The following is a 12,211-nucleotide window of genomic DNA, read 5'->3' on the forward strand; positions in this document are numbered from 1 at the left end:
CTGCCAATTATTCTCTCTGCCATCTGTTTAGTCTTTACTTCTACAACAACCTATGTTCTCTCATCTCTCATCTTTCTCTCTCTCTCTCTCTCTCTCTCTCTCTCTTTCTCTCTCTAACCTGCTCCAAAGGAAGTTCTCCTTCAATTATTGTCCATAAAAAAGTCTTAAATATCTTTTGCCTTGCATTCTCACTGACCAGCTCCTTAATTTTCACCAGCCATTTAAATTTTGCTTAAACCCTTGTAAATAGTTTCAAAATTCCCTGTGCTTTCAACTTATTGGACATATTCCTGCTTCGGCTGCATGAAGAACTGAACTGACAGAGTAGCCTGCAGGGAATTTTTAAAGTCAGCTAACACATTACACTCCCCAAAAATATGTTCTCAATTATCTCTTTCTTTCCCATCACACCTCCAGCATTTGCAATCTACCTGAATAAAAACTGTTTGGAGTCTGCTTGGAGTATAAAAAATACCTATGGAACCACTTCCAAGCAAAAATCCTAAATCTTCTAGATGTTGTTGATATTTGGAAGCCATACTTGTATCCTCCCATTGTTTCTTTGTGAATTATTTATCCAATCTCTCTTCTCAATCCTTTCTAACCTCCTCTGATTGATTTCTATAGTTAGTATGCAATATTTTATATACCCTACTACATTATACCTATTTTAATAACAGCTTATTTTATAGATTCTACTAAGATCTCCACCAGTACTGTTGCTTTACTTAGGATATCCCCTATTCCTTTCTCTTTGCCAGTACTCTAATATCAATCCTTGATAGCCTGCAGTCCAAATGTATTCTTGGTCTCTTCCAATTCTATTACCTTTCTCATTCTAATTATTGTCTCCCAATACCTTGGTTCCTTTACCACTTTTCCTGATTAAATTCCAATCCTCTCTTGTCCATTTTCTATACCCATAATTGCAGCCATCCCTATCTGCAAAATTTCCTTTTTCCATTCCCATGTTGTCTTACTTCTTAGAATGCTTTCTGCTGCTTTATGTATATAATACTCTGTATGGCTATTGTTATTTCCATAAGGATCTGCATCCAAAATCATAATCTCTCCTTATTTCTTGAGTTTCATTCTGTTTCATCATCATTCCTTTCCATTTTCAAATATAGCCTTCTGCTTGTGCTACATATTGGAGCCTTAACTGTGTAGCTCTGAAATACCACTTCAAATCAGGTAATACCAAACCACTTTGTCCTGTTGGAAGGATCAGCTTCTCCCACTTGACTCTTGCCTGCTTCTCCTCGCAGATAAAATCCATCAACTCTTTAGTAATTGTCATCCACAACTTCTAATCTGATTGATAAAAATATGCCTGCCCTGTGTATAAAATTAAGGAACTAAAACATTATAAGTTCATAGGTTCATAGGTGGGTACTAGGCTATCTGCCCGAAGGCATTTATAAGCCTAGGCAGAATGTGTTGGTTTTTGCTGCCCCCTTAGATTAGTTCCCTGTGCCTCTGTCCAGCAGAGCCACTGAAGTGATCCCCGAGGTAAACTTTCTGTTTCCCATCCACTCGTCAAGGTTTCTTTTGAAGGGTGTTAGCAAGGAGCTCTGCCTAATGTAGATTGGTATCTTGTCCCAAAGCATGGCAAGTCTCTGGGACAAGAATCTATCCCTCCAGCATGTCCTATTTATTGTTGTGGTGAGGTTTAGATCCCTAGAGCATGTGGCTCAAGGGGATAAGGTTTCTTTAGGTGGAGCATGTCCATCAATTCTGGGTTGGACATGGCCTTGTATGTCAGGCAGAGATCACCTCTGAGTAGGCAGTATGCAACTGAGTACAACTGGAGTTTCTTCAGACAAGCTGCATAGGGCATCTGTTTGAGGCCAGTGATCCCCTTGGTGAGGTACTTCTGTGGTCTTTTCAGCTGTTGCAGGTGTCTTGTAAGTTACATCCCAAATGGGGCGTTGTACTCTATGATGGGTCTGATGAGGCAAAAATACTTTAGAATCATTGTTTAGAATAAAAATGGGCATATGTGTATCTGTATTTGTTGGGTCTTTACTATCTTTAGGTATTACAGCCACCATAGTTTTCTTCTAGGATGTTTGTGCTTCTTTTAAAATGCTGTTAAACAAAACCTTCCATGTCCTTCTTGCCTCCTATGTTCCAAAGTTTCACAGGAATAACATCTGTTTCTGCAAATTGGTTATACATTACATTTTTATCTCACCTTCTCCTCTTCCATCTGTTATTAATTGAGCTTCATCCATCTCTAACATTGACATATTTAATTCTTCCACAAAATATTTCCATTTGTACTTTTTCTTGATTTCCACATTTCACTGTTTTAGATTTTCATAACATTTCTGAAATATTTTGAATACCTCTACAGGATCTGTGGTTATTTTCCTTATTATACACACCCTAGAATTAGCAACAACCCTTTATACTTTCTGTTGCCAGAGACGTGCTAAAAGCTTTTGTGCTCTGGAGTTATTCTCAAAAAACAGTTGCTTAACAGCAATCTTTCTAAACAAGTACATATCATTCAGGTACTCTCTTATTTTCTTTTTAGCACTCTGCAATTGTGCCTCTGCTTCTGTGAGATCCCTCTTATTCTGCAATATTTCTACCTTTGTCAGTTCCTCTAAATAATCTGTGTTACTTCTTAACCATATCTCTTTTTCATTTATTTCTATCTTATTTTGAACCTCATTTGTATTTTTATCCCACTCCCTAGCTAGATTTTCTGAAGAAATTTCTACCTTCCCTAATAACTCCCAAATAATTTCCATCACTCGTTCCTTCAGTTCCTCTCTGTTTAGGTCTGTTTAGATAGGTGGGAAAACACCAATGCCTAATTTTTATTTCATTGTCATGTATTTTTATTTTAGTTGTTATTGGCACATGATCTGAAATAGTTATTGGATGTGTATCAAAGCTTTCAATTAAATGCACATATTCCTCTGAAATATAATTTCTGTTTAGCCTAGCCCAATTTTTGTACATTGGGAATAGTATGTAAATTGTCTCCTAGCTCCTACTACTGAATTCATGTCTTTCATACCAAATATTTTCATAAATGTCTTCAAAAATCTAGCCTGTTTTGTCATACATCCTCATTGTGGCAAATCAAATTCCAGTCCCCACCTATAAGTAATATTCCCTCCTGACATCTGACTATTTCTCCCAGAATTTTCTTAAGTTCTATATAACAGTTTTAGGTGGAATATAAATGTATGCCAGTGTAATCCTCCCTCCTTATCAATAACCCCTTAGTACTAGAAATCTACCATTATTATCTTATTTTCCTGTTCTATCACTACTGGAGCTCCTTTATCAATGAATACAAGTATTCCTCTTTTCCTTTGTCTCAGAAATTCCACTGAATAATATAAAAGTGCATTTTAGGCTGCTGGGGGTATTTGTTATGTGTACTACTGACACCCGGGCTGACATTAGGAGTGTTTTTATGTGAGAGCTTTGCTCCCAGCAACATTGTATAAATACTTCTGTCATATACCTTATCAGTTTGTTTGACAATTAGCTGATTGTCAGCAAACATGAGATAATTTCTGCACTACTTCAGGATGCCATATCCAACAAGCTTGTAAAAGAGATAGTAGGAAAGTTTATATCCATGGCAGCAGGCCCTTTTTTGTTGATTAGGAGAGTGTGGTAAGAGGTAAAGTCAGAAGTATCTGGTTTGCAGCTCTGGAGGCAAAGCTTGTCACTGCTCAAACTAGTTGCTCTGTGTGCAACTAGGTATTACTTAAATTTCAAGAGTGATTTTACATGTAAAAATGCCTACTCAAGGTGCCTGCATTTATACAGAAAATTGCCAAACACTTGAGGGGAACTACTATAGGTGATTCTGAAGATTTATGGCTGAGGTATTTATGGAAATATTTTGAAGTTAGGTTTAGGCAGTAGCTAAAAAACCAGTACTTACTGAAAGGAAAGAATTAGTTTTATCAAGAATGATGAATAGTGGGCATTTACCTGATAGCAGTGTGGGTCTCACCACAGCTTCACGCTGCTGGGATACAGTGCCATTTTTCTCACCAGAAGCAAAACAGTAGCACTAATCCCAAGATGAAAAGCAGTCCACAGACTCTTTGGTGATCAACAGTCTTGTCCCATATGATACAGGGTTCTGTAGCCTTGTTATAGCCTTCTCCTGGTAGATACCTTGAACAGCAACCAGACCAATCAGGAAGGCCCCATGCAGACACCAACTGCCCAATCAGAGACAACCACAAATGAATGCCTTCTGCTCCTTTTCTCACCAGGAGCAAAACATCACTAATTCAAAGTTGGCACCTATGAAGCAGTTATCAGACTTTCTGGTGATCAGCAGTTTCCAGGAAACAATGTCCCTATACTCCTTCTCTCACCTGGAGCTAAACAAAAACACTAATCCCAATATGATGAATAAGAGGCAGAATGTGGCTTCTGAAATGATTGGTCCTGGACCACAAGTTGTGGATTTCAAAAGAAAAAAATGGGTTAATATCCTAAGAGTTGCAGTGTGCACTAAACAGTTAGATATGAAAAAGAGGGTAATATAAGCTTTATCTTTTCTATTTAATTTTTTGTATTGAAAATATTGCACTGCTATTTCAGTTTATTATGTATTATGAGTTGACCTGAATTGTGTGAAAAAGTATTAATGTGTTTATGCATTGACTGACTGGCACTGAGAAGTTTAATGAAATTATAAAAATGTTTTATTGCATAAATGTCTGCTAAGTAACACCAAATTATTTTGAAATGAATTAGTTAATTAAATATATTTGCAAGAAGGCACAGCAGACTAAATCATTGCAAATTAATAGCCAAATACTGGCAGCATATATTTATCCCTTTATTTTTAAATGGACACAGATATAATTTTTGGGAGTGCTTGTGTATTTAGTTTTCCATGTATTCAAGGAGAGTGTGTGCATCTTGAATTGGGATATCTTTGTTTTTTTTCTCTTGTTTGCTGATTTTAAGGCCAAGATACCAAGTAAGAGCCAAGGTCTGGAGAGTATTCCTTTTTGGATATGAGTGCTGCATCATCATTTGTCCTCTTGGTCCCAAGTGATTGGGATTCTCAGCATCGACTGTAGCAGTTGCGATGAAAATCTATGTCTCCAAAGCAACAAACTAGTGCTCCAGCAGCTGATATACTGCAGACACTGTACTAGATTGCTGTAGAGAACAAACAAAAAAAAAAACAAGTCACAGGATGAAACATCCAAATTGCCATTCCGTCTATATTCCCATCCCTGCATATTGTCATGATCTTTGGATAATGACCAATAAGATGAGATCATGGATACAGGCCACATTATGCATGTGCTGAGAGTATCTTCCTTGATAATGTGAAGAGCTCAGCAATCCAACAAAAAGTCATCTAGACCCAGTCTTTTTCAGTTTTGACATAAGTCAGTTAAGATCATTTTGCTAGCTTATGAGGACTCCATGAGCAACTTCTGCATATAGCGTATGGGTCATTATCCACTAACACAATGTCCAGGCATAGACCCAGGACACAATTGGATATTATATCAGCTTGCCGGCAAACACCACAAAATCCAATAGGATGAGCCAGAGACTGTTGGTGTGGATAAAGAAGTCTGCTGTACCCTGCTCAGCTTACTTCCACCATGACCTTTAGCTGGACATGAAGTTGAGAAGACTTTGATGTTAAAGATGTGTGTCTACATGTGAAAGGAAATCAGGGCACAAAAGCAATGGATCTATTTCATTTTAATTATTCTAATTAGAAACCATGTGTTGGCATAAAGGAACAAGGTCCTATGAAACTGCTGATCTAGTATTAATTAGTAACTCAGTGAACTAATGGAGCAGCACTGAAGATGGGCAGGACTCTGCTGGGGGAAGGGCCATGGTGATGGTTAGGTTGATTGACAATCCTGCTGGAGGCCAGGGGTTTGAGCTATTTCTGGATTTGGAGGACAAGATAGCCAAGAAGGAAGGGCTGTTCCCCATAGGCCTCCCTTCATTGCCTAGCCAAGCCATATTATATACAATTACTATGATGAAGAGCGATAAGTTCTAAAGAAAGAACCTTCTGCATCTGCATGTGACACTGCCTAAGTGATACTGATGACTGCCTCCTAGTTCTCTGATGGTGAAAGTAGTCTCAGACTGGCAGATGGTACTAGGGATAAGCTGTCTGTTCTGCTTCCCTTTTCTACCTGTGGAAGACTGAAAGGGATAATATCAGGCGCAAGCAATACGAATGTTATGCAGTCAACTGTCAGATGCTGACATGCAAATGAGAGGAAAAAATATGTATTTTTAGCCAACAAAAACATACTGAATCTGATTACAAATTCCAAGGCACATACAAACAACTTCACTAATATTTGTTCAAGATGAAGAGTCACAAAGTTATACTGTGGATTATCTGAATCAATAATACTGAACTGTCAAGAATAGACTTAACATTTTGTATTGCAGTGTATCACTTTATGCTAGTTCAATGACAAAACAGCACACACTTTGTACATCCAAAACAGCAGTTCCATTACATTGCTCACCTCATGGATACAAGCAAAATTTTAATGCAAACTATTGCACACTTTGCTTATGTTTAATTTCTTGACTTCTCTCATCTCCCATTTATCCTTTTATACAAATTGTGTGCAGTGCATTCTGAAAATCCAGTCATTGCTATATGTCCCTTCTTCTTTTATAGTGCCTTGTTCGTATAGGTTTTATTCACCATATATCTTTAAACACTATTACTGCCATTTATATTCAGTATAATGCAACTTTTGGCATTGACAAATACCTATTTCTTTTACTGTTATAATCTACCTGTTTATTTGTCAGGCAAGCCATTAAGAATGGTCAGCAGTATACAATGCATGGGTAAAATGTATTAAATGTTTCAGCCCAATTGTTTAATTAATGGACTAACCATAGATAAATAGATCTGCCTTTCATGGTTAGAACATTAAAACTATACTCTTAAAAAAATGAAGATCTTTTTTGCTATCTGATGGTTTAATTTCTCCAAGTCTTTTTTGTTTCTAATACCATAATGGGAATGGACCCTATTCCTATGTCAAGGTATGAGTAAAGTTCATGAAATTACTATTGTTTCAATCTTGATCTTTGTTGTTAGCCAAAAGTATACTTCGCAGCACCCACAATGTGCCCAGAATTAACTCCTTCTGTAATTTATATGGAGTCAAATGTATTAATAGATATATCTAAATAGCACTGTAAATTCTTTTTTATGACACATATTGCCCCTGCTACTACTAACCATCTTGGTATCTTTCTTCCACACTGCTCTCATTTCTGCCTGCAAATCCTGGTCTTTTATGACTTTGTGTCTCTATTTATGTAAGATGTTGTAGTCACTGGGTGTGGCAATTTCAGTGATCGATGCTACTTTTGTCTTCTTTTCATGGACTACATCTGTCTTTCTCACATGTATTTTCCAAACTGTTGGTAATGGCTTTGTGGCTCATGTTTCCAATGCTTCTCAGCAACTTCAGTATTGTAGTATTTGCAAAATCCCCACTGTAACAGTTTTGCCACATTATTATGCTTTCAGTATTCAGGCCTTCTGCCATTAGTGTATCATACCCAGCAACAAGATATGCGATTTTTCCTAGTTCTGTTTTACAGAACCGGCATTTGTCTATTTCCTCAATATGTTCAATGGACTTTGTAAATCAAGGTGTACATAAGCCATTATTCTGGACTGCCATTATTAACCTTTAATCTTTTGTTTTAAATGTATCTCTCTTTAACCATTCCTGTGTTATATCCTGATCAACATGAGGTTATTCCAGGGGTTTTCTGTACTTGGCACTATATTATAGCTTATTCATATTTATTTCCTCCTCATCTGATCCTTATATTCTTTCATTTGGCACATTCCATTGCTGTCTGATTTTTGTCAACTTCTGGTTTGAGTTCCATTCCCACTTGACACCTGAATTCTTCTGCTAAACTAAGGAAAGGGGTTATCTTATGCGTCTCTTGTTTTCATTGTGTTTGTATCTGATGAGATCTGTAGATATATATGCAGTCCCACAATAGCACATCTATACCTATAATCAATTTCAAGGAGGCCCATACCTACTTCAGAGTGAGAAATATATGACCTTGGTATGCACTGATTTTTTATATATAATTTGATAAGCATGAAGCATTTTTCTTGTTTTTTTCTGTCCAGCTGATCCAATACCTTTTGGAGCCAGTAAATCACACACATTTGTTTACAGCTTGGACTTTATTCCTTGATGTCAGATCTGTTTTCAATATTAGTTTTAGTCTTCTGAAATATTCCTTACTGAATTTTATTCACATTTGTTCATGTTTTATTGCCATCCTTTACCAATTCCCAACTATTTATACACTCCTTCCTGCTCAAATTCCTTTATATCACATTAGTGTCCTAGACTGATATTTTCTTGGTACTGAAACTTTCCTGCTTTAAATATTGCTTGTGCACATTTATCAAGACCAAATGCCATTCTTATATCATCTGAAAAAGTTTTTGCCACTTGCAGTTGTGCTTTCAACATCTCATCTGATGTACAGTTTTAATCAATTAAGGAAAATGAGAAGTAGTTTTAACCATGGCCTAATCTATTAAATTGGCAGTTTAATGGGTTACCGGCGAGACAAAAGAGCAGCAGTGACAAAGAGCCACCCTGGAACATCCTCCTTTGAATTTTTATCCCTGGGATAATAAGTTGCCCTTTATCATGGCTGACCTGCAAAGTAGTTTGCCACAGTTTCATAGTCACTGTAATGTAATTGATCGATGTTGGTGTGTCTTATTAATCTGTAAGCACTCCTTTATCCATGAATATGGGATGCTGTCAAATGCTTTATTTTCAATCTATCCATACCATACTTAGATTCTTCCCTTTTTAACAATTCTCCATTTTGGCTTCATTTAACAATAAAATGGTCCTTTGCTCCATATGACCTTCTTTTGCTACCGTTGTTCTATTGCCATGACTAAATTTTCTTCTAAATGACAATAAACTCTGTTTGCAACAATTCCAGTATGTAGGTTGTACATCGGCAGAAGGCAAGCTATTGGTCTATAGTTTTTAGGATGGCCAGAAGGTTCACTCTTAAGGAGGAGTATAATTTTTATTGTTGTTAACCAGGTTGATGACTGTTTGGGATGCATATATAAGTTCTTCTTACTCAGGGATAAATCTTTATGTAAAGGTGTTAATACTTTAAGCCAAAAGCTATTTACTGCATCTGGGACTGCATTTTTCCAATTAGGAGCTTTTCTTAATTTTGTTTCAGTTTCTTTGGACATTACTTCATCCCATTTCATATCCTGTACATTTGAACTCCTTTCTGTTTCTTTTACTTCTTCTCTCCATTCAGCATCTTTGTTATGATCCATGGGGTCCTTACAAATATTTCTCCAAACTATGTCTATTTCTTCTTTTTTGGTGGTGTTTCCACTCCTTTTGCTTTGTTTCCCAGTTTTCTGACTGTGACAGAGTTGCCACATTTCCTGCTCCTTCCCTTGCTGTGCAACTCCAACTGAACCCCTGTTCTGGTTTCCCACCGAAGGCTCCAGATCATCCTCATGTTGCAAGTGACCAGATGCCTCCCATTCCTCCTATCTTCCCCCATTTCAGGATCTCATTGTTCCATAATGCTGTAATATTATCTGAGTGGACAACTAAATCCTTCACTTTGCTACCCATAACCTCAGTTTCTATTTCTTTATCTTCTCCATTATCGATCCTCTGTTCTACTTTCCTACTTGGTTTTCTTATTTTTTTGTATCTTCTGCAAAGATGATCTAATGCTTTCTCAAATCCTGCCATTCATATGTTCATTCTTTCATTCTCTGATTTCTTGCTTAATCCAAAGAAGAATTGCAGTTGAGACAGTGCCTGTTCGAACACACACTGACCTCAAGGGAGATGAGTTAATCCTGAATGGGCTTCGAGCTATCATGGGATATGTACAGTCCACACAAACATACACACAGACACACACACACACACACACACACACACATGCACACACGCACACACGCACACGCACACGCACACACACACGCACGCATGCGCACACACACGCACACACGCACACACGCACACACACACACACACACGCACACACATGCACACACAGACACACACACACGCGCACACACACACACACACACACACACACACACATTCTCACATATGCATTGTTTGCACATATTTATATTCATTGAAGTATATGGGTACAATGCTAGATGCAATTATTTTTAGATATCTTGTACTAATCATTTACAGTGGGTGTTGAAAAACGTTTTCATTACAAAACATACTCTTTCTTTTTCTGACCCCCATATAGTACAAATATATTGTATATACTTAACATCTGAACACAATATATTACATTCATATGCATTTTTATTAATTTTTCTAGTTGTGATTTTAGTTCTCAGTAAGTTGGGTTTCTGTTAGACTTCTGAAATTTTATCTGTATTAGCGCTATCTAGATTTTTTTCAGTTTTATGGAAAGGACTCATCCCAAACATATATAGGGTTAGTCTAGATGAGCATTGCTTATTAATTTAACTTTTTGAAAGTTTACTTATTTTAATTTATATATATTGTTTGATTGGATTAGGTTGCAGATTTGGGGGAGTTATGGCAGCATTTTTTTGTCAGGTTTTCAGCTGGTAACTGAGGATAATGAAAGTTAGATGGCATTTTCATTTTTTGTTAGTGCTGCCTCTTGTTTTATTCTAATTAGAGCTTTTTCAATTTTATTTTATTTTTAGCAGAGATATCCAATGGGTTTCAGAATGAGACTGGGTAGTGGGATTATTATGAGGTGGAAGGGAAGTCTTGTGCTTAGGGTAAAGAACAGCATCTTTTAGGTTTCATGTCTGTGTTGTGGTTCTAGAGTACAAAATTGCAGAGAAGCCAAACTGTTCACTCAACTGTCAAGGGCAAAGCTAAAAACAATGACCCCAGAAAAGGGCCATTTTAAGTGTTAGTGTTATTTATTATTATTTATTTTATTTGACATTTGTTTACTTGGGAGGTTTTTTTCATAGGCCTTGGGAGAAAAGCTCCACATGTAGGTTATAAAATTAACAAAGCAAAGTACAACTTAATATATCTATAGCAGGTTACAAAGAATAAGACAAAAGTAAAACTTTAAGATGTAGATCTGAGACGTACATTGAACAACATTAATATTCTTCAATAACACAGAGTAAAACATAGCCCAGACAATGCTAGGAATTTATTAACATTATTTAATACAAGTCCGGGTAACATAATTAAAATAAACATTTCCAAAAGAGCAATGTGAAAGTAATTAGAAGTAATGACAATGTGCAGCACTTATTTTGCAAGTATATTCACAGTCACATTTAACCTCACTCATGTTGAAGCACACTGTGTAGTTCAAGTAGTGACTTCTGTTGGGGCTATAAATGAGTGGGTAGGAAAGATAGGAAAAGAGGAAGGGGGGAGAAGATGGTGAAGAGCTATATACTGGGATATGGAGCAGATTATAGTGGGCCCAGGGGCTGGATTGTAAACATAGGGAAAGTGTAAATATATATATATATATATATATATATATATATACAGAGATTGTAGGGGCAATGAAGCTGAAAAAAATAAGTCTGTTCTATCTGGGGATGAGCAGGAGCATAGCCAGGCATTATTTATAGGTTCATAGATTAGTACTAGGCTAACTGCTCTTGTGGGCTATTTTAAGCTTAGCCAATTACCCTATGTGAGAATCAAGCCCTGCACCTTGTGTTTGTAAGGTAAACACTTTAACCGGTATGCCAACCTCCCACCTAGATGATTCCTAAGCAGGTTTTTGAAATGGGTGGGGTTACTGGTGTTAAGAATATTCAGTGGGATGACATTCCAGGTTTTACTGATGTAATTAGAGTAAAAAGAGTCCCCAAAGCTGTTGCTGGATTTTGAAACTTTTAGCAGTAATTTGTTAGAGAATCTTGGGGGTCTGTTATTGGTGTAGGTTTCTCCTAGGGTTTGGTGGGCTGGACATTTATTGGGTTTATATATTATAGAGTGGGTCAGTACAAATTGGTTAAAGGTTAAGATGATGGGTAGTTCAAGCTGTTTTAGTTGTCTGAGAGAAAAATAGTGATCTGTTCTTTGGGATAGGTTTGTGGCGAATTTGGCTATCTTGTGGTAGCATGTTTCTAGTTTGTTTATGTCTGTTTGAGGTGTGTGAATAT

The sequence above is a fragment of the Protopterus annectens genome, chromosome 12.part0 (genome assembly GCF_019279795.1).
Source record: "Protopterus annectens isolate FY-2018-M chromosome 12.part0, PAN1.0, whole genome shotgun sequence".
Taxonomy (NCBI): Eukaryota; Metazoa; Chordata; order Ceratodontiformes; family Protopteridae; genus Protopterus; species Protopterus annectens.